This window comes from Mixophyes fleayi, chromosome 2 (genome assembly GCF_038048845.1).
Source record: "Mixophyes fleayi isolate aMixFle1 chromosome 2, aMixFle1.hap1, whole genome shotgun sequence".
In the NCBI taxonomy this organism is placed as follows: Eukaryota; Metazoa; Chordata; class Amphibia; order Anura; family Limnodynastidae; genus Mixophyes; species Mixophyes fleayi.
The window spans coordinates 207,741,054-207,761,878 of NC_134403.1; positions in this window are offsets into that span (position 1 = coordinate 207,741,054).

Consider the following 20,825-nt stretch of genomic DNA (forward strand, 5'->3'; position numbering starts at 1 on the left):
CTCGAGGTATTGCCTGCGGCCTCCTCCCCTCACTCTCCAGCATCCTACACTTCCTCATACGCTGATATGGTGACAGTGGATATGGCCTCCCAGAATGGTCAGGACCCCTCCGCTATTCTTCAACTTTTAAAATCGCTTCCCACAAAGGAGGAACTCTCGATGAAAAAAGACTTTCAAGTACTTGAAAATAGACTCCAAAAAACAATTTGTAAAGAGGTGGCCCATCTCCAATCCAATTTTGCTCAATTGGCATCCAGATTGTTCATCCTGGAAGGCCACAGAGAGGAATCGGAGGACCATCAGCATAGATTCTAGGAAGCCCTAGAACAACAGGCACTAGAATTTCAACTGCTTCACACCAGAGTTGACGACCTAGACAACAAAGGGCCCAGGAGTAGTAGCAGATCCGTGGTATTCCTGAGGATATCTCGCTCCAGGAATTGGCACCTTTCATGGCAAAAAACTGTAATGAGAAATTAGCCCAGGACCTATGTGACCACATCCACTTCGACAGAGCTCATAAGGCCCTAAAACCACGGGGTGCCCAGTCCAGTCTTATCGCCCGAGAGATGTTCTTTGCCGTCTCCACTACTACATGCAAAAGGAGGCGATCATCCAAAAGTCAGGAGTCTAGACAGGATTGATTACAATGGTCAGAATTATTTTTTTTCAAGATCTCCTCCGGCACACACTCCAATTACATCAAGCACTCCGCAAACAGAACCTCAAATACAGGTGAAGCTTCCTGTTCGGTCTTCAAGTTACACTCAATGGTCGAACGGAATCTGTACGGCGGACCTAACCTCATTTTGTTCTGCTCTTTATATTCAAAATGTCCAGCTTCTGGAGTGATTGGACTACTTTGCGAGACTTGAAATTCGAGGAAATCCACAAACCGATGACAGGCCCACCAGGGTGATCCGGAAACCTGTATTGAGTATCTGCTACTCAGAGGAGACCAGCTTTTTGATGACTCTTGCTTTCCGGAGACTTGTTTATAGATAGTTTTGCTATTTTGTTGTTTTATTTTTCTCTCCCCACACTGCAGGTTCAATGACGCAAACCTTTTGCCACCTCTGACACTTTGCCAGTGCCTGGAAACAGTTGGACTCTTCTGGTTGTGTTCAATATGCTTATATATGTTTATTACAATTTGACTCCCTTTTTTGTATGCTGTTCCAAACTAGGCCCTCTCTTATACTTAAAAGGTAGCTGTCTAAAACCCTTCCTCTCCTGTATTCTAATCATAGTTATTCACTACCCCAACCTGTCTAGGCTACCCAGGTTTCCACCGAATGGTCTCAGTACTGAAGTCCATTTCTTTCTCTCTTTTTAGACTCTTTCATACCATATAAAGCCTTGTAAAGAGTGGAGGCTAGCCCTCCCTGTTCATTTCACTTCCCTCCAGTATTAGCAGTTACCTTAGTCACTAAACCCCATTGACCACCACCGCAGTACATTTTTTCTAGAAGATGGGAATGGTTTTCCCTCTCCTTTCTCTCTGGAGCAGTATTTGTTATGTTCTTTTGATGTTATTTGAAAATCTTACTCTCTATGTCTTTCTCTTTCCTTTCTACCTTTCTTTCCTTCCCCCTGTCCTCTCCCCAGTCCTCCTTTATTGTAACCTGGAATTGCTTCCTAACTGGTTTAATCCCATAGCCACCAACATAGCCTGCTCTAAGACTAGCTTGTTCTCATGATGGATACTCTTAAGAGTCTCGGTCAACGCCAAGGGCCTGAATTTACCATAGAAACATTCACGCGCCTTGCATGAGTTTCATAAAGAAGGCACTGATGTTGTTTTAGTGCAGGAGACACATTTTAAACAAGGGGTCTCTCTGATGTTCCGACATTGCTATTACCCTAACCCATACTTTAGCAAGAGCAGTGCAGGAAAGACCCTTAGAGTGGTCATTCTCTTCTCTAAAAGACATATTTTTACTGTCCTACAGAGGATCAGACTTGTAGAGGGAAGAGCCCTCATGGTTAAATGCAAACTTCTAAACACCATTTACACCTTTTTAAATTTATATGCCCCACACCAGGGTCAAGACACATTCCTGGAATTGGTTCTGGTGAAGGTGGCAACACTGGCGGAGGGTGTGTTGGTGGTATGAGGCGATTTCAACTGGTCCCTACATCCAGACCTAGATACAGCCAATAGAGCACCTAGGTATTGTGGCTCTCTCCATGGGAAGGTAAGACTCACATTACATGGTTCTCAGCTGGTTGACACGTGAAGGTTACAACACGCAACTGTTAGAGATTATACCTTTTTCTCTCACACACACAAGGAGTCTACTCCCGTATTAACTATCTGTTCTTTCCCACAGACATCTTTCATTGGTACAATCAACAGCTATAGGTGTAGCAACTTGGTCAGACCACGCCCCTATCTCTATGTCCTTACACCTAGATCAATACAGGGTTAAGGGCTGCTCGTGGAGACTTAATGAGCTCCTTTTGCAAGACTCTTATTGTAAGACACAAATTGAACAGACCCTTGATGACTACATTGAATTTAACAAGGTCACAGACATATATGTCTGGGAGGCGCACAAGTGCGTCCTCCGTGGCAAACTGTTTCAACTTTTTTAAGAAAAAACAGAAAGAAACCCTTAAGGATCAGCTCCTCAAAAAAATTAGTTAACTAGAGTTCAGACATAAGACTACTTTGTCCCTCGAGGTACTTGCAGAGCTGACCGATGCTAAGACAACCTTGAATAATCTCCTATACAATAGAATAAAATTAGATTTCCAAATTTAGATTTCCAAAAATGCCGCAATCAACACTTCTAGAGGGGTAACAAACCGGGTTCAATTCTAGCGAGGGCCTTACAGGTAGAAAGAGCTAAAACGATGGTCAATAATATTAAAGGAGTAGATTGCCACCTTACCTCTGAAATAGCAGCAGAATTCCACTCATATTGCTCACGACTCTACAACATCTCAGGTAAAAGCCCGTGGGTGGATTAATATTCTCCTATCTACAGGAGGTCTCCTCACCCACTCTGAGATGCTGACATAACCCTGTTGGAGCAGCCCTTCACCCATGGAGAATTAGTAGACGCAATCAAATCTGCTCCATCAGATAAGAGTCCCAGCCCCCAACAGTTTCTCCATTTCTTATTATAAGACGTTTTAACATAACATGTACCCTTGATGGTGCTAGCCTTCAATGGTGTCTCAGAGACCACCCTCTTTTCTACACAATCCCTAGAAGCACATATCACAGTGATTGCTAAAGAAGGCAAAGATCCATCTCAGTGCCCGAGTAATAGACCAATATCATTACTCAATTTAGACATTAAATTGCACACAAAGCTCTTAGCAAACCGATTGAAATGTATGCTACCAGGAATTATACACTCCGACCAAGTATGATTTATCCCAGGCAGTGAGGCAAGGGATAATACCACTAAGGTTATCGACCTGGTTCATTCTGCACTGTGTTCTAATATCCCTTCCATGTTGTTGTCCACGGATGCAGAAAAGGCCTTTGATCATATTGACTGGTCATTCTTGCAATGTATGTAATCCCACATGGGCCTAGGTCTGTTAGGTCTCCATAAAATTCTGGCTCTCTATTACATTCCCACAGCCCATGTAAAAATTAATGGGACACTCTCAAAGCCAGTTTTGATTAGCAATGGCACCATACAAGCTTGTCCACTCTCCCCACTAATCTTCGTGCTCTGTATGGAAGTCCTGGCCAGGACTATCAGAGCCAACCATGACATATCAGGGATGCAAATGGGAAAGGTGGACTATAAACTAGCACTTTTTGCGGACGATCTCTTTGCCGTGGTCACTAATCCAATTATTTCCATCTCCCTCCTGGTTAAAAAATTCCAGTGTTGCGGTTACCTTTCTAATTTCAAAACCAATTATTTGAAATCAGTGGCCCTGAATTTATCATTACCCTCCCAAGCAGCTGAGGGGCTCCAACAGACCTTTGCTTTTCAATGCCACCCATCACATATTTGAGTGTGCTTATTCATATAGACCTATCCGAACTGTTTAACCTTAACTTTAGTCCCCTTATTACTAGGCTCCGTTAAGGGGTAAGGACAAATTAACATAATCAAAATTAATATTCTCCTACATATTCTTTATCTCCTTCAGACGCTCCCAATACATAGGCCCGACAAATGGTTCCTTGATTTATAGAGACTTTGTGTGTGTGTGTGGGGTGGAAGACCTCACTTCAAATGCGATGTTCTGTATAGACGTAGACACCTAGGTGGGACTCCAACTCCCACACTTCCCTTCATACCATGATGCTGTTATGTTAAGGAGGATCCTGGAGTGGTTGAAACTTAACAATGAGAAACAGTGGATTGGAATTGAGATTGAGGGATCACACCTGCCCTCTTCTCCCCGGCACACCCCGTGGCTAAGCAAATTATCTCAAATGAGACGCCCCACAATCTTAAGATGGTTCAGACTTTGGACTCTTACCCATATTTGCTCTCCTATCTCACCAATGTCCCCCATATTTGAAAATCCACTGTTTCCATAGGGCATACAGGTTGGTCCATATATGCCCCACAATCTTAAGATGGTTTAGACTTCGGACTCTTACCCATCTTTGCTCTCCTATCTCACCAATGTCCCCCATATTTGAGAATCCACTGTTTCCATAGGGCATACAGGTTGGTCCATATATGGGTTCAGGTGGGAATCACACGTGTCGGCCAGCTGACCAGCCCCACAGGTGTGCTTTCCTTTGGTGAGATCCTGGCTAAATTGAAGCTGCCAAACTCAGAAATATGGAGATACCTACAAATTAAACACTTCCTGACTTTGGGGCTTCCAAGAAAGGGTACAGCTAGAGACCTACCAGCTGTCCTCCTCATCTACTCTATCATATTTATAAACTACTTATAGAAAGCCACTTTAGTTCTATGCCCAAATTTACCATGGCTTGGAAACAAGACCTGGGAGATGGGATCCATGTGGCAGATTGGCCAGTTATCTTTGAGACCACCCACGCATGCTCCGCCAGTCTCTCTGTGATAAAAACCCACTATAAAATCCTCTCAAGATTGTAGAGATGTCCGGCACAATTAGCAAAGTTCTATTGGGGAGTCCCGGACTCTTGTTGAAGATGCCAGAATACCTCAGGTACTCCATTACACATTTGGTGGGACTGTGCCGCTCTTTGACCCTTCTGGAATCAGGTCATAGAGATATCCTCCGAAATACTAGGACATTAGGTCCCTGATGACCCTGCTTTTTGGCTCCTTAACAAAGTGAAATCCCTGATTTCTAGCTTTAAAAAAATCAATTTTGAAACATCTCATTTCGACAGCAAAAGCTGTGTTGCCGACCCATGGAAAATCACGTACCCCCAATCCATCAGGGACTGATTCCAGAGACTAGAATTCTACAGACCAATGGACGAGCTGTTACTCTCAATGGCCGACAAGTTTACTGAGTATTATTTCACTTGATGTCTCTGACTTGCATTCCAGGACTAGGGAAAGCTAGCATCCTGGAGCAATTCAGCATTCTCACCCTCCCATCTAACTGGGACATCGGATGATCTTTGTATAAACCAGGTAACAAACTCCCCCCCTTCCGATTCCCTTTCATCCCTCTGTTTAAATCCCCCCCACCACGGTATCCAGGTGACTCCATATCTTTCTCTTTCTTCTTCTCCCTATCTTTTTGCTTCCTACAATACAATGTTTTTTATTGTTTTACCACTACATAATGCTTACACTTTGGTGGTTCTCATGTACATATCTCTGTTTCAATATTATATTTCTGAAACTGCCTCAAATATTCAATAAAGATAAATTACATTAAAAAAAAGTTAGTGCCGACACAAGGACTCCTCCCACCTGGTAGAAGAGAATATCCCACCACTTCTACCATGCTGACCAATCAGCAGGAGGCTTGTAACTCAGGGATCTCAAGTCTCAGCAGAACTGGAAGGCAAAAGCCTGCGATGTACTGCTCAGGTGGCTGCTGACACTGCTGCTGTCTCCATTAAACTACTGTTAGAAATAGGAAAGCGATTAAAGGTAGAAGCCAGAACAGACAGTAAGGAAGATTACTTGGGTGAATTAAAGAGGGAACAGCAGAGGGAGAGAAAGGGAATAGCAGAGGGAGAGAGGACATTAGGAACGGGATACAAAGTGTATCGGAAATAGTGATCATAACAGGATTTAATGGAGAAAGGTATTTAAGGGAGAAAGAGAGGTATAAAAGCAGAATGCCCAGATAGAGAAGAGGTTCTAAAGAGAAATTTGTCATGGCTGTCACGAGTCGCCGCTGCCTCTGCTGACATCCCGGCTGCCTGTCAGACAGCTGGGATGTCACTTCCAGCCAGGGCTTTCCTGTTGCCCGGGCAACAGCTGGGACGCTCCTGTCGCGTACTAGCAGAATGCAAAAGTCTAAGGGTCATCTCTCCATACTCATTCTGCTAGACCTCTCGGCTGTTTTTGACACTGGAAATCACCCTCTTCTCCTACACACTCTTCACTCCATTGACCTTTGTGACACAGTTCTTTCCTGGTTCACTTCCTACTTATCAAACTTCTCCTTTAGTATTTTTACCTCTGGCACGACCTCCCCTCCAATCCCACTATCTGTTGGGGTCCCACAACACTCTGTTCCTTGCCCTTTACTTTTTCAATATACACCTCTTCTCTTGGGGCACTAATTCAATCATTTGGCCTCCAATACCACTTCTACACTAATGACACCCAACCTATATCTCTTCCTCTGACTTCTCTCCTTCTGTACATTCTCGTGTAACCAGCTGTCTTTCTGCTATCTCAACATGGATGTCCCAATGCTACCTAAAGCTTAACATGTCCAAAACACAGTTTATTATCTTCCCTCCTACCAGAAATGCCACCTGCCCTCAAATCGCCCTCCCCGTCAATAACACCACAATTTTCTCAGTCTCTCAGGCCTGGTGCCTTGGTGTCACACTTGACTCCTCCCTCTGCTTTATTGCTCACATCCAGACTTTCTCCCAGTCCTGTTGGCTCCACTTTAAAAACATTGCCAGAATATGCCCTTTTGTTACTCAACATGCTACCAAAACTCTTATCCATTCTCTCATCATCTCCCATCTTGACTATTGTAATCTCCTGCTATCTGGCATTCCTGAGACCCATATAGCCACACTTCAATCCATCATAAATGCTGCTGATCTTCCTCTCTCACTGTTTCACATCTGCTGCACCACTTTGCAAATCTCTACACTGGCTCCAGAATAAAATTCAAATTATTCATCCTTACCTACAAAGCCCTCAACAATACTACCCCTGCATACATCTTAAATCTCATATAAAAATACTCTCACTTCCACCCTCTTAGCTCTACCACTGACCTTCACTTTGTCTCATCTCTGGTAACCACCTCTTACTCCTGCCTACAAGACTTCTCCAGCGCTGCTCAGCACTTATGGAATTCCCTATCATGCTCAATCAGACTTTCCCAAAGCCTTCAAATCTTTAGACGCTCTTTGAAAACCCATTGCTTTTTTAGAGGTGACCTTATCCCCAATAACACTATTCACATTAATGCAGCCTCACAACTGTCCCAATCTCCACTCTGAACCACATTTGCTCCTCTTGTTTCAGCTGTGCCCTCTTCCACTTAGAATGTAAGCTCTCTAATGAACAAGTCCCTTCATATCCTTTGTTTTCATGTCTGCATTTATTTTGTCTATCTTGTATGTCACTGTTTTATGTATGTTCTGTTCTCCTTACTGTATGGTACTGTAGAGCACTGTGGCGCCTTAAAAATGTATGATAATAATAATGCGGGGGCGCGGCGTGGGGACAATATTCATTTATTAGTTACCTCCTGTGTTGAAAGTTAGGTGTTCTCTAGCCCCAGTCTGATTGGCCAAACAGGTTCTGTGTTTCACATTACTGACCAGCTCTAGGTTTACCTCTTTATAATCTGCCTTTTTGGACTGACTTCTGTTGTGATCTCTGCCTGAATATTGGACCTTGTATATTTGCTTGTTGCCCTGACCTCTGCCTGAATATTTGATCTTGCCCCCTTGCTTGTTGTCCTGACCACTGTCTGTATACCGGACATTGCCTTTTTTCGCGTGGCCCTGAACCCCTACCTGTATACTGGACTTTGCCTTGGTTCCATAACCTACTGGGCCATTCCTGAACTGGTCCCTGTCTTTTGGTTCTTCTCCCACCTGCCATGTTACTGGTTCTAAACATAATTTCCTACTTAGAGTTAAGACCTGGGGGCATCCGAGTACCTTTGAGCAATATTAACTCTATAGAAAAGACGGCTACTATAGGCAAAAAACTATACTCCCTGATCTAGGAGTTCATGTTTTGAGACGCTATTCATAAAAATGGTGCTAGTTGTTCCCAGGAGAGAACCATGGGGGGAGCCACACAAGATCCAGCTAAACTTCCTGAGAGGATGGGCATGTGGAACAAAGCTGAATTCAATGGGACAGTGAAGGTAGAATTGTGTGGTGTAAAGGTGAAATTAATGGTGTCACACTTCAATGCAGAAATACAGCTAAAGAGTCAGGAATTTTGGTGAAACACATGATGTTTATTGCTGGGAAGTACAGACCAGATGGTGTAGTAATGACCATTGCAGGGAAATGCAGGAAGTAAATACCGGGTACACGGCTGATGCAGGTAAGCAGGTGATGTGAAGAGATCCCAGGAAACAGGTAAGCCAGAAGCACAGCACATGGAAAAGCAACAACAGCATGGAACAACAATAACCAGCAATATATGCTGGGAGTGACAGGTATATGACAGGTATAAGTAGGGGCACACCTAGGTGCAAGGGATAATTAATGAGGAGGTTAACCCCTAGTACAAACAAGGGAGGCTCAATAGCAGCATATCTGGTGAAGAGAGGTACTGCCACAATATATATATATATATATATATATATATATAAAACAAATAATAAAATCCGCCAGGCAGGAGTTGCAAGGCAAAGCAGCATGCCATGCAAATGGCTTGCAGGCAGATCCTGACACATGGGTTGGGGAAAGTTGAATGCATGAAGGACAAAGCTGAAGTTGATAAACAATTAAACAAACAATACTCTTTGAAGCACCAATAAGGAAACGGAAATTCGTAATCGGGGGGATGTAGGGCAAGAGGCAAGAAAGGGATAAAACTGACAGGAAGAACAATAAATATGGATAAGAATTATCAGTGATTGTGTTACTTGATTCTAAGGGGATAATAAGAGTAAATGTTTGGAATTGTCTAAATTAAATAGTGCATAAAGAGCTATAGAGTAAAGAGGGATAGATTAAGATGACTGTGGGTATATACTGAAGTTATTTATGACAGGAGAGTATCTGCTAGGCAAAATAGTACATTCTAGTCAGAAAAAGAGTAGCATAAGAAACGAAGAAGGCGTTAGTAGGTGATTGTGGAAATAGAAAAATAGGTATAGTAAATTAGAGTAGGGATAGCTGGTCAATGATAATGCTGCAGAGACAAGACTACAAAACTACAGTGACCACAGCTGCAGAGACTACAAAATGCTTCACAATTACATGGACCACGTCTACCACTCACCAGCATTGTGATCAGACAACTTTGCAGGCAATGCACAACAATCACAGCATATATTTAAAAGTAGCTAGGTAAAGAGTGAGAAGAATTGTATGTGATTTAGGAGCTATTTTTGAGTCTTAAAATCAAAGATTATATAAAGTTTTGGATATGTCTGCGCTGAATAGTATTTAGCTGCCCCTGTCTATTGGCATACAACCCATCTATGTATGTATATAGATAAAACTTTTAAAATTAATAGACAAGTATGGCGCTTATACTCTAACAGATGAACAAAAGCATATAAATTCCAAAAGCAGATAGTCACTATAAATTGCCGAAATCGATCCAACTCAAGTCCAGAAAAGTATTGTCCAGTACAATATCCTCAATGTTCCTGAATTCAAAGTTTTTGGTTCATAGTATAATAATATTTATCCCAGTATAATCAATGCATATATAGCACCAGTGTGGTATTAAATTTAAATTAGTCACAAAACCGCGGATTACCTGAGACTGTTTGGAATCCAAAACCCGAGTGTTGTGGAGCGTGGAACGGTAACCAGCCGGCTTCCTGATCTATGGAGAGGGACATAGAGGTTTCCCTACACGCCTGATACCATCTTACACAGGGTAAGGGTCCAGCTTTATCGGGACCGTCCGTGACAATCCTCTCATGTACTTATTTTATTTGTTTTTATGGTGTGCACACATTAAATAGAATTATTTTGGATAATGCACTATGTGGAGCATTTTTCTCTTCTTTTGCTCTCTTTGAGATAAAATCCAGAGATCAATGTGAAAATTATTGAAGAGTTCCATACGTGCTTTTGTGTTGACTTTGGACAAGAAGTCTCTTCTTATGTAAGTGTATTACCTAATGAAAAGTGATTTATTACATACGGTGGTGACTAATTTAAATTTAATACCACACTGGTGCTATATATGCATTGATTATAGAGAATTGCACTGACCCACGGTAATGGGATCTTTTTATTTTTTGTATGGATGAACATCGTTGGAGAACATAATACTGGGATAAATATTATTATCCTATGAACCAAAAACTTTGAATTCAGGAACATTGAGGATATTGTACTGGACAATACTTTTCTGGACTTGAGTTAGATCGATTTCGGCAATTTTATAGTGACTATCTGCTTTTGGAATTTATATGCTTTTGTTCATCTGTTAGAGTATAAGCGCCATACTTGTCTATTAATTTTAAAAATATTTTTGAGTCTTGCCTTGGCTGGGTATCTCAAATGTCTCTGGGTTGGGGTTGGCAAAACATCCTGTCTAGAAGAAGGAACTCAGTAACCACCACCACTCTAAGTACAAAGAATAATAATAATAATAATAATAATAATAATAATAATAGAAGTAGTAGTAATAGTAGTAGTATTAATAGTAATAGCAGTAGTAATGAATCAGTAGTTACAGAATCTGCTGGCTGCCTTACAAGTTGTGATGGAGATATAAGAAAGTAGACTAAAGAAATAAGTTGGAGTATTCTGCAGACAACAGTTGATATTAAAAGTAGAGATGGTCACTGATCCCCGTGTTTTGGTTTTGGTTTTGGTTTTGGATCTGGATTACCTTCGTGTTTTGGTTTTGATTTTGGTTTTGAAAAACCGGCTTTGCGGGTTTTGGTTTTGTTTGGTTTTGTTTTGCTATTTTTGAAAAAAATAAAAAAAATTGGGTCTAAAATAACCTAATTTAGTGCTCCACCAGTTTCTTAGATAAGTGAGGTAATTCTAAAGCTAATAAATTATGAAAAAAACTGTTTAATCCCTGGTAGGCCGTCCTTAATGCGAACACTTGTCTGCAAATTATACAGTCAAAACTGGTTGTCTACCTCCTCCATCTTTGATTATTGGCAATGTAGCCATCGTCTTTGGATGTATATTACACCCTACACTTGTAGTTGAATATTAAAAAAGCAGCCTGCACAGACTGTGGAGCTAGAAAGTAAAATTAAATGGACCACGGTACTTTGGTGGCTATCTATGCCCCCCCCCCGCCCTCCACTTGTAGTTAAATATAAAAAAAAAGCAGCCTGCATAGACTGTAGAACTAGAAATTCGAATATACAAAGAAATGGACAAAGGCAGTTTGGTATCTGTCTGCATCAGGTCCCCTCTCCACTAGGAGTAAAATAGAAAACTATTCAGCCGTTATATAATCTAGAATATAAATAGAAATTGAGAATGGCAATTTGGTATCTGTCTGCATCATAATTATCAACATCCTCATTAGCGCCCTCGTCACCTCCATAAATCTCCCCCTCATCCTCTTCTATTTCCAAAGTGGCATCCTCAATTTGTGTATCACCGACTACACTCGGGCTGTTCAGGTACACATCAGCAGAACTGCTGAAATGGCCCTTCTTTATGGGTACACTAACAGAATTCTCACGATTAGACATACCACTGTTGGATGGACTCACCACAGGGATTGGTGTCATTTGTGAATCAGAGCAAACATTATCCTCTAATGCCTTACTGTTATCTTGCAGCTCGGCTTGGACGCGTAACAGTAGTTGTGCACCAATTGTAGGCTCGGTAACTTTTTGGGATCTGCCACTAATAGCCAAAGGTGAAGGCCTCATTCTCTTTTTGCCACTGCGTGTGTAGAATGGCATGTTGGCAATTTTTTTTTTATCGGCACTTAACTTTTGCTCAGTAACACTTCTTTTTCGCTTCAACACAGTAAAAAAAATAAATTCTTTTGTTTTTTGGACTGATTTAGAAACACTCTGTAGTTTGACGTCGCCTTGCCCAGATGACGTACTGGGAACACTAACATCAGTACTGGTGACAGAACCTGGTTGCTCATTCTGATCATATGTGGACTGCTTTGAATCCATTCTGAGCGCCAAGCACTTGTAGTGCTAAAAATTATTTGGTAAGATACTGCTGACAAATATGACCTTTGACAGCCAGAAATATTTATGCACAATTATGGTGGACACCCCAAAAGCACTATGGAGTACTAAAAATTATTTGGTAGATACTGCTGACAGATATGACTTTTGACAGCCAGAAATATTTATGCACAATTATGGGAGACACCCCAAAAGCACTGAGGAGTGCTAAAAATTATTTGGTAGATACTGCTGACAGATATGACTTTTGACAGCCAGAAATATTTATGCACAATTATGGGGGACACCCCAAAAGCACTGGGGAGTGCCAAATATTATAAAAATAAAATAAACCTATATCCTCCTCTCTTCTCTAGCGATTTTTGTTACAGCAATTGGAATAAGAATATTGTATTCTTTGTCCCTGCTCTAATCAGCCTGTGACTACACCCTGCTCTCTCCCTCTGTCAAATGGCGATGGATTGCTGTGGAGGCGTGTATTTATAATCTTGAAGTATCGCAAGATCCGACGACGTCACAATGACGTTCGGCCTCGATTTGGATTCGGAGCGGGCGAGAGAGTACCGAGCTACTCAGCTCGGTACTCGGATACCCAAGTTCGGGTGGGTACGGTTCTCGGCGAACCGGACCCGCCCATCTCTAATTAAAAGAGAATGGTGCTGATAAACAATTGGTTGCAATTGCTCCCAAAATTACAACCACAATTGCAACCATATGCAAAGTTGCAATTGTCTTATGATACATACTAGTCAGTAACAGTAACATATACTTGTGGTTTACACCAAGCATACGTCACATACATTTAGGTCCCATTTGTGCCTATTTTCTTATTAATTTTGTTTGCAACAAATGCGTTCGCAATTACACATCAATAAAACAGCTAAATCCTCTCTAATATAGCAGAAACAACTGGTTGTCTTGTGCACATCATCATTGCACCTGCATTGCCCACAAATAACGTGGCTTCCTCAAGTGCAGATGCATGTTTGCGCCAGGCTGCATATGTTATTAATTGTGTGAACATGCCATTGTTGTACTCTGCTTAAGTAAGAACACCCTCATTCTGCATGCAGGCATAAGAGGCAGAATCAAACAAATCTGCTTTGGTGCATATGTGTGATTTCATACAAGATTTTCTACTTAAACTGGCTCAGGGCTCACTCTGAATCAGCCACAATATGTGCACTTTTTATTATGTGATATTGATTAAGTAGTTCCTTTACTAGTTTATTGACTGGAGGCTTTACATACTATTGCATCTCACCGATGCTCCTTTTTGATGCTTTATTACAGTGGTAATTTAGGATACAAGTGACATAACATAGTAACATAGTTACATAGTTGATGAGGTTGAAAAAAGACACTAGTCCATCAAGTTCAACCTATTTTGGATCTCCTGCGATCCTGCACTTATATTTGAAATTAATCCAGAGTAGGCAACCGCCCATCTGTTTCAATTTTGAAAGTCCCCCCAGACTCAATATTGCAATCCAATTTTACCCTATATCCACTACTATCCTTTATTTTAAATTAACGGTATCCCTGGATACACCTTTCCGCTAAAAATTTGTCTAACCCTTTCTTAAACATATCTATTGAATCTGCCATCACAACCTTCCCTGGCAATGAATTCCATATCTTGACTGCCCTTACTGTAAAGAACCCCTTCCTTTGCTGGTTGTGAAATTTCCTCTCCTCTAACCTTAGGGGATGACCACGTGTCCTGTGTATGGTCCTTGGGGTAAAAAGTTCCCATGAAAGCTCTCTGTATTGACCCCTAATGTATTTGTACATAGTAATCATATCTCCCCTTAGACGCCTCTTTTCTAAAGTAAACATGCCTAAACTGGCTAACCTTTCCTCATAACCTAATGACTCCATACCCTTTATCAATTTTGTCACCCTTCTCTGAACCCTTTCTAGTTCCAAATTATCTTTTTTATAGAGTGGTGCCCAGACCTGTACTGCATATTCAAGATGAGGTCTTACCAATGATTTATACAGTGGCAAAATTACACTGTCTTCCCTTGCATCTATGCCCCTTTTATGCATGCCAATACTTTGTTTGCCCTTGCAGCTGCTGCTTGACATTGAGCACTATTGCTAAGTCTACTGTCTACGAGCACTCCCAAATCCTTTTCCATTATAGATTCTCCCAAATTAATTCCATTTAATTTGTAGATTGCGTTCTTATTTTTGATCCCTGAATGCATAACCTTACATTTATCTGTGTTAAACCTCATATTCCATTTAGCCGCCCAATCCTCCAGTTTATTTAAGTCCCTCTGTAGAGAAGCTACATCTTGCTCTGATTTTATTACCTTACAGAGTTTAGTGTCATCTGCAAAAATAGAAACTTTACTCTCTAAACCATCACCAAGGTCATTAATAAATATATTAAAAAGGAGTGGTCCCAGCATGGAACCTTGAGGTACTCCACTTAAGACCTTTGACCAATTAGAAAATGTTCCATTTATCACAACTCTCTGTTCCCTATTCTCTAACCAGTTTTCGATCCAAGTACAAATTTTGATTTCTAGACCCAGTTCCCTTATTTTGTAAACCAACCTCTTGTGTGGCACTGTATCAAAGGCCTTTGCAAAATCTAAGTAGACCACATCTACTGTCCTGCCCTGGTCTAAGTTCCCACTAACTTCCTCGTAGAAACTAATTAGATTAGTTTGACATGACCTATCCCTCACAAATCCATGTTGATTCCCACTAATAATTTTATTGCGTACCAAGTAATCCTGAATACTGTCCCTTAAAATACCTTCCAGTAGTTTCCCCACTATTGATGTCAGGCTTACAGGTCTATAATTCTCTGGTTGTGATCTCGTCCCCTTTTTAAACAACGGCACCACATCTGCTATTCGCCAATCCCTTGGTACTGAGCCTGATGAGATTGAATCTCTGAAAATTAAGAATAGCGGTCTAGCTATTTCCGAGTTTAACTCCATAAGGACCCTTGGGTGTATGCCATCTGGACCTGGAGCTTTATTTATCTTAATATTCTTCAGTCGCCTTTGGACTTCTTCCTCTGACAACCAAGTATTAATTAATGGCATGGTTTCATTTCCATTTTTATGTATTACTCCTGCCATTTGTTCCTCTCTGGTAAATACTGAAGAAAAGAACGTGTTTAATATCTCTGCTTTTTCCTTAGTATCATTTATCAATTCACCCATCTCACTTCTTAGGGGTCCTATATTATCTTTTTTAATCCTTTTGCCATTTATATACTTAAAAAACTTTTTGGGGTTTGTCTTACTTTCTTTTGCAACGTGCCTTTCATTTTCTAATTTAGCCAATCTAATTTCCTTTTTGCATGTTTTATTACATTCCTTATACCTATGGAATGACTCCTCTGACCCTTCAGACTTAAACAATTTAAATGCACGCTTCTTCCTTTGCATTTCTTCCCTTACCTTTTTATTTAGCCACATTGGTTTAGACTTAATTCTTTTACATTTATTTCCCATAGGAATGAACTTATACGTGTATGTTTCCAACAACATTTTAAAGACAGCCCACATTTCTTCCGTATTTTTTCCTTCAAAAGGTTTGTCCCAGTCTATGCTCTTTATAGACTCCTTTAGCATATTAAAATTTGCCTTTTTAAAGTTTAAAGTCCTAGTTGATCCCTTATACTGTTGTTTCTGGAAACTAATTTCAAATGAGACCATATTAAGATCAATGTTTCCCAAGTGCTCCTTTACTTGAATATTTGATATTACGTCTACATTGTTTGTTATTACTAGGTCCAGTATAGTCCGGTTCCTAGTTGGTTCCTCAACTAATTGGGACATGTAATGGTCTTTTAGCGTGCTCAGAAACCTATTTCCCCTAGCTGTACCGCAGGTCTCAGTACTCCAATCAATGTCCAGATAATTAAAATCCCCCATAATTAAAATTTGACCTAGTTGTGTAGCCTTTTCAATTTGCTGTAGAAGTTGGGCTTCCTCAATCGTACTAATATCTGGCGGTTTATAGCATATCCCTATCAGAAACTTCTCTGAACTTTTTGCTCCGCTGGATATTTCCACCCACAATGCCTCTATATTATCACCAATATTCTCGTATATAACTTCCTGAATACTTGGTTTTAATTCTGGCTTAATATAAAGACATACTCCTCCTCCCCTTTTATTTACCCTATCCCTCCTGAAGAGAGAATAGCCTTCCAAGTTGACTGCCCAGTCATGTGTATCATCCCACCAGGTCTCAGTAATACCTATAATATCATACTGCTCATTCATTGCTACTAGTTCTAACTCCCCCATTTTACCTGTCAGGCTTCTTGCATTTGCAAGCATACACTTAAGTCTATTGCCTCCCTTAGGTATTTCTTTTTGCTTTAAAAATGGCCGCTCCTTATCGGCTATGCTTCCCTTTCCCCCCTCTCCACCCTCTTTACTCTTGTTAAATTCCTCCTTACTACTCTCAATGTCTATCCCATAAATACTTGCTTGCCCCTCCCCCCGGAGCCTAGTTTAAAATCTCCTCCAACCTTCTAACCATCCTCTCCCCTAGCACTGCAGCCCCCTCCTCATTCAGGTGCAATCCATCACGACAATAAAGATGGCAACTGACCGAGAAATCAGCCCAGTGCTCTAAGAATCCAAAACTCTCCTTCCTACACCAATCTTTTAGCCACGCATTAACCTCCCTAATCTCCCGCTGCCTCCCTGGACTAGCGTGTGGCACAGGTAGTATTTCCGAAAATACTACCTTGGATGCCTTAAGTTTGCGACCTATGTCCCTGAAATCATTCTTTAGGACACCCCTTCTTCCTCTAACTCGGTCATTGGTGCCAACATGCACCAAAACCGCTGGGTCATTCCCAGCCCCTCCCAACAATCTGTCCACCCAATCCGCAATATGCCGAGCCCGAGCACCCGGGAGACAACACACTGTTCGGCATGCACGGTCCCGGTAACAGATTGCCCTATCTACCTTCCTAATAATTGAATCCCCTACCACCACAATCTGCCTGGGTCCCTAAGTAACTTTGGTCCCTTCTGTGTTGGAGAGACCATTCCCCTGGTTGCTAGAGGAAGCAGTGTCATCCAACTCTACCAATTCTGAACTGCCTTCCACAGTATCTTCATCCAATCTGGCAAATCTGCTGGGATTGCCTAGCTCAGAACTGGCCTGCCTCTTCCTCCCTCTGCTACCCCTAGTAACTGTTACCCAGCTGCCTACCTGTGCATCCTCCTCTGTCTCTGCTCCACCCTGCTCAGCTAACGCATCAACGGTGAGCTGTAAACTCTGCTCCAGGTTGGCAATGTCTCTCAATGTTGCAATGGTCTGCTTTAGATCAGTTACCTGGGCTTCCAAAGAGACCAATTGCTCACATTTCTCACAGAGGTATAAACCTTGGAACACTTGCTCCAAGTGTGCATACATATGACAAGATATGCATTGAGTGAGATCATCAAGCCTGCTACTACTCATCTTATTATGGCTAACCTAACTTCTTATAGCCTACAGTGAACTTTAGTACTAGCCTTTCCTAGCCACTTACCAGATTAAACCCCTTCCTGGATTCAACTCCTTACTGGAACCAACTCCACACTTTAAACAAAAACAGCACTTGAAATCAAATAAGCAGTGAAATCACAAGCTCACTGAAATCGCTTGCTACCTCCTGTTAAATAGAGCTTGCACTAACCAGCTGTATCAACTATGCAATTAAACCACACCCACTAGCTCTAACAGAGAGAAGAAAAAAAAAAAAAAAAAAAGACACTTAATAAACACACAGAAAAACAAATCCCGTTCAATAAACACACAGAATAATTCCCCAAACTATATCACTCTCTCAGCACAGCACAGCAATCCTTACTGGAACCAACTCCACACTTTAAACAAAAACAGCACTTGAAATCAAAAAAACAGTGAAATCACAAGCTCAATGAAATCGCTTGCTACCTCCTGTTAAATAGAGCTTGCACTAACCAGCTGTATCAACTATGCAATTAAACCACACCCACTAGCTCTAACAGAGAGAAGGAAAAAAAAAAAAGACACTTAATAAACACACAGAAAAACGAATCCCGTTCAATAAACACACAGAATAATTCCCCAAACTATATCACTCTCTCAGCACAGCACAGCAATCCTTACTAGAACCAACTCCACACTTTAAACAAAAACAGCACTTGAAATCAAAAAAGCAGTGAAATCACAAGCTCCACAGGCAGATGATAAGTGGCAAAAGGTAGCAATCATTGACTTTAATCCTAGCTGTTCAGCAATGAATAAATGATACAGAAAGGAATGGACAGCTGGCATGGAAATTGTGTGAAGTAAAGCACTGTGATGCACTGTACACTATTCAGCTACTGTAGTTTGACATCTATGTTTAAAACTAGAAATAAAATAATTAACAAAATAATTGTTCCCCGGTGCTAATGGTTTCTAAGTCTTCTTCCCTGCTTGGGAGGACAGTAATTTTTCCAGCTCTACACCACTCTTTGTGAAAAATGTAAATTACCTCTTCCAACCCCTGAAGACACTTTTTTACCTGCCCCACTGTTACAGAGACCAGGAAGTACCCCAAAGAGAGGTTTTTCTTACAAGACAGTGGTGTTTACAGCTTAGTAAGAAGGCACATTCATATCTTTAAAGATCAGCAAGCTCAGGTAATAACAAATCACCTTGCTAACATATTCTAAGGTAGCATTATTTTATAAAGAAGTAACTGTGTGAAAGAATCAGCCAACCTAATATGAACCATAAATAAATAAAATGCTCTGGAAGGCGCTAAGGCTATATAAATGAATAATTGCCTATAGTGTAAGTGCCACTATATAGCAAGCAAGAGGACAGAACATAAATGTATCTGTAAGCTCATTCCATAAAAAACAAAAATCAATTTTATTGTTATAGTTAACAAATATAAATAGCAACCTTATTGAAAATAAAATATAGAATATAGTCCCTCATCCTCTAATATTTTTAATAACAGCAGGTACATATCCAAGCATGGTAATGAAAATGTAGTCACAAAGCTGTGTGCAAGTGTTACATTAATATTCCTTTATTGTTGCAGATGACTTGTCACCATTCCGACAAAAACAAATCTGAACAATACCAGGATAAACAAAGCATAGAAAACACTACCTCAGATTAGATTAGAATGTATGTATTAAGGTGTACAATTAGATCAGCAAAAATAATTAACTCAAGAGAGAGAGCACAGCCACTCAAAATATGTAGTTGATCAATATGTACATGGTTAGCTAGAAACTTCAAAATGAATAGCCTTAAAAGTACTTTTGTTATAATTATATATTCTGACAAGCTATGTTGCCCATGCCCTACCCAACACTTATCTTGCAAGAACACTGAAAAATGTCACACTTGCTCTTAACACAAGTTGATGAAACTTTGCTTAATCTCTGATCCCCTCGGGTGCTGTACGTTTTTCCTAATGCGAGAATTGCGATACTTAGTATAGTGAAGGAAGAATTCTGATTACTATAAAGATGAAATGAAAGAAATACAGACTTACTGTAAAACACACAGCGAACATTTCCGATATGCCTCATATAAATTCAGACTACAGCAAATGCCGGCAGTGGGAATTGACGTGACTTAAAATGGTGACTTTGAGACTGGCGGTTTTAAGGGGGCAATGCCAGGACCCACCGGCTTACCCTAATTCTAACCCTGAACCTAACCCTTAGATTAGATTATATAGGCGGCGGGTCCTGGCATTGCCCCCTTCAACCCGGCAATCTGACTATCGCCATGTCGTCATTTTAAGTGACGTCAATCCCAACAGCCGGCATTTTCTGTAGTCAGAATTTATATGAGAGGAGTCGGAAATGTTCTCTGCCTGTTTTAAAGTAAGTCTGTATTGCTTTCGTGTTAGGCTTAAAGTAATCAGAATTTTTGTGTCAATATGCTAAGATTAGGAATTATCTAAAATTGTTTGCAAACTATTTAGAATACAGTTTTCCAAATTTTTTGGGGGTGGGGCGGTTGCTGACATCGGGCGCAGGTCGCGGTGGGTCCTCGTCTTAAGATGTGTGAGGTACATAATGTAGGAGCAGGGCTGAGCACTAGTGGTGCAGCAGTGTGAATGGTTAATCGCCTATCACACTGATGCCTCATACCTCCATTGAGATGACAGTCAGTGAGAATGGAGCAGGGAGCAGAAAGGAGCCAAAACACAGAAGAAAAGAAGAAGAGAAACAGTAGAAGATAGAAGGAAGAAGGTAATAGAAAGGTAAGTATAGAATGGAGGGGAACACAGGGTAATGATGCAGGGCACAGTATGAAGAACAAGGGTGCAGTGTGAGATATGGAGGGGACACAGGATAATGGTGGAAGGGACATATGGTAATGGTGGCAGGGACACAGGGTAATGATGAAGGGGACACAGGATAAGGATGGAGGGT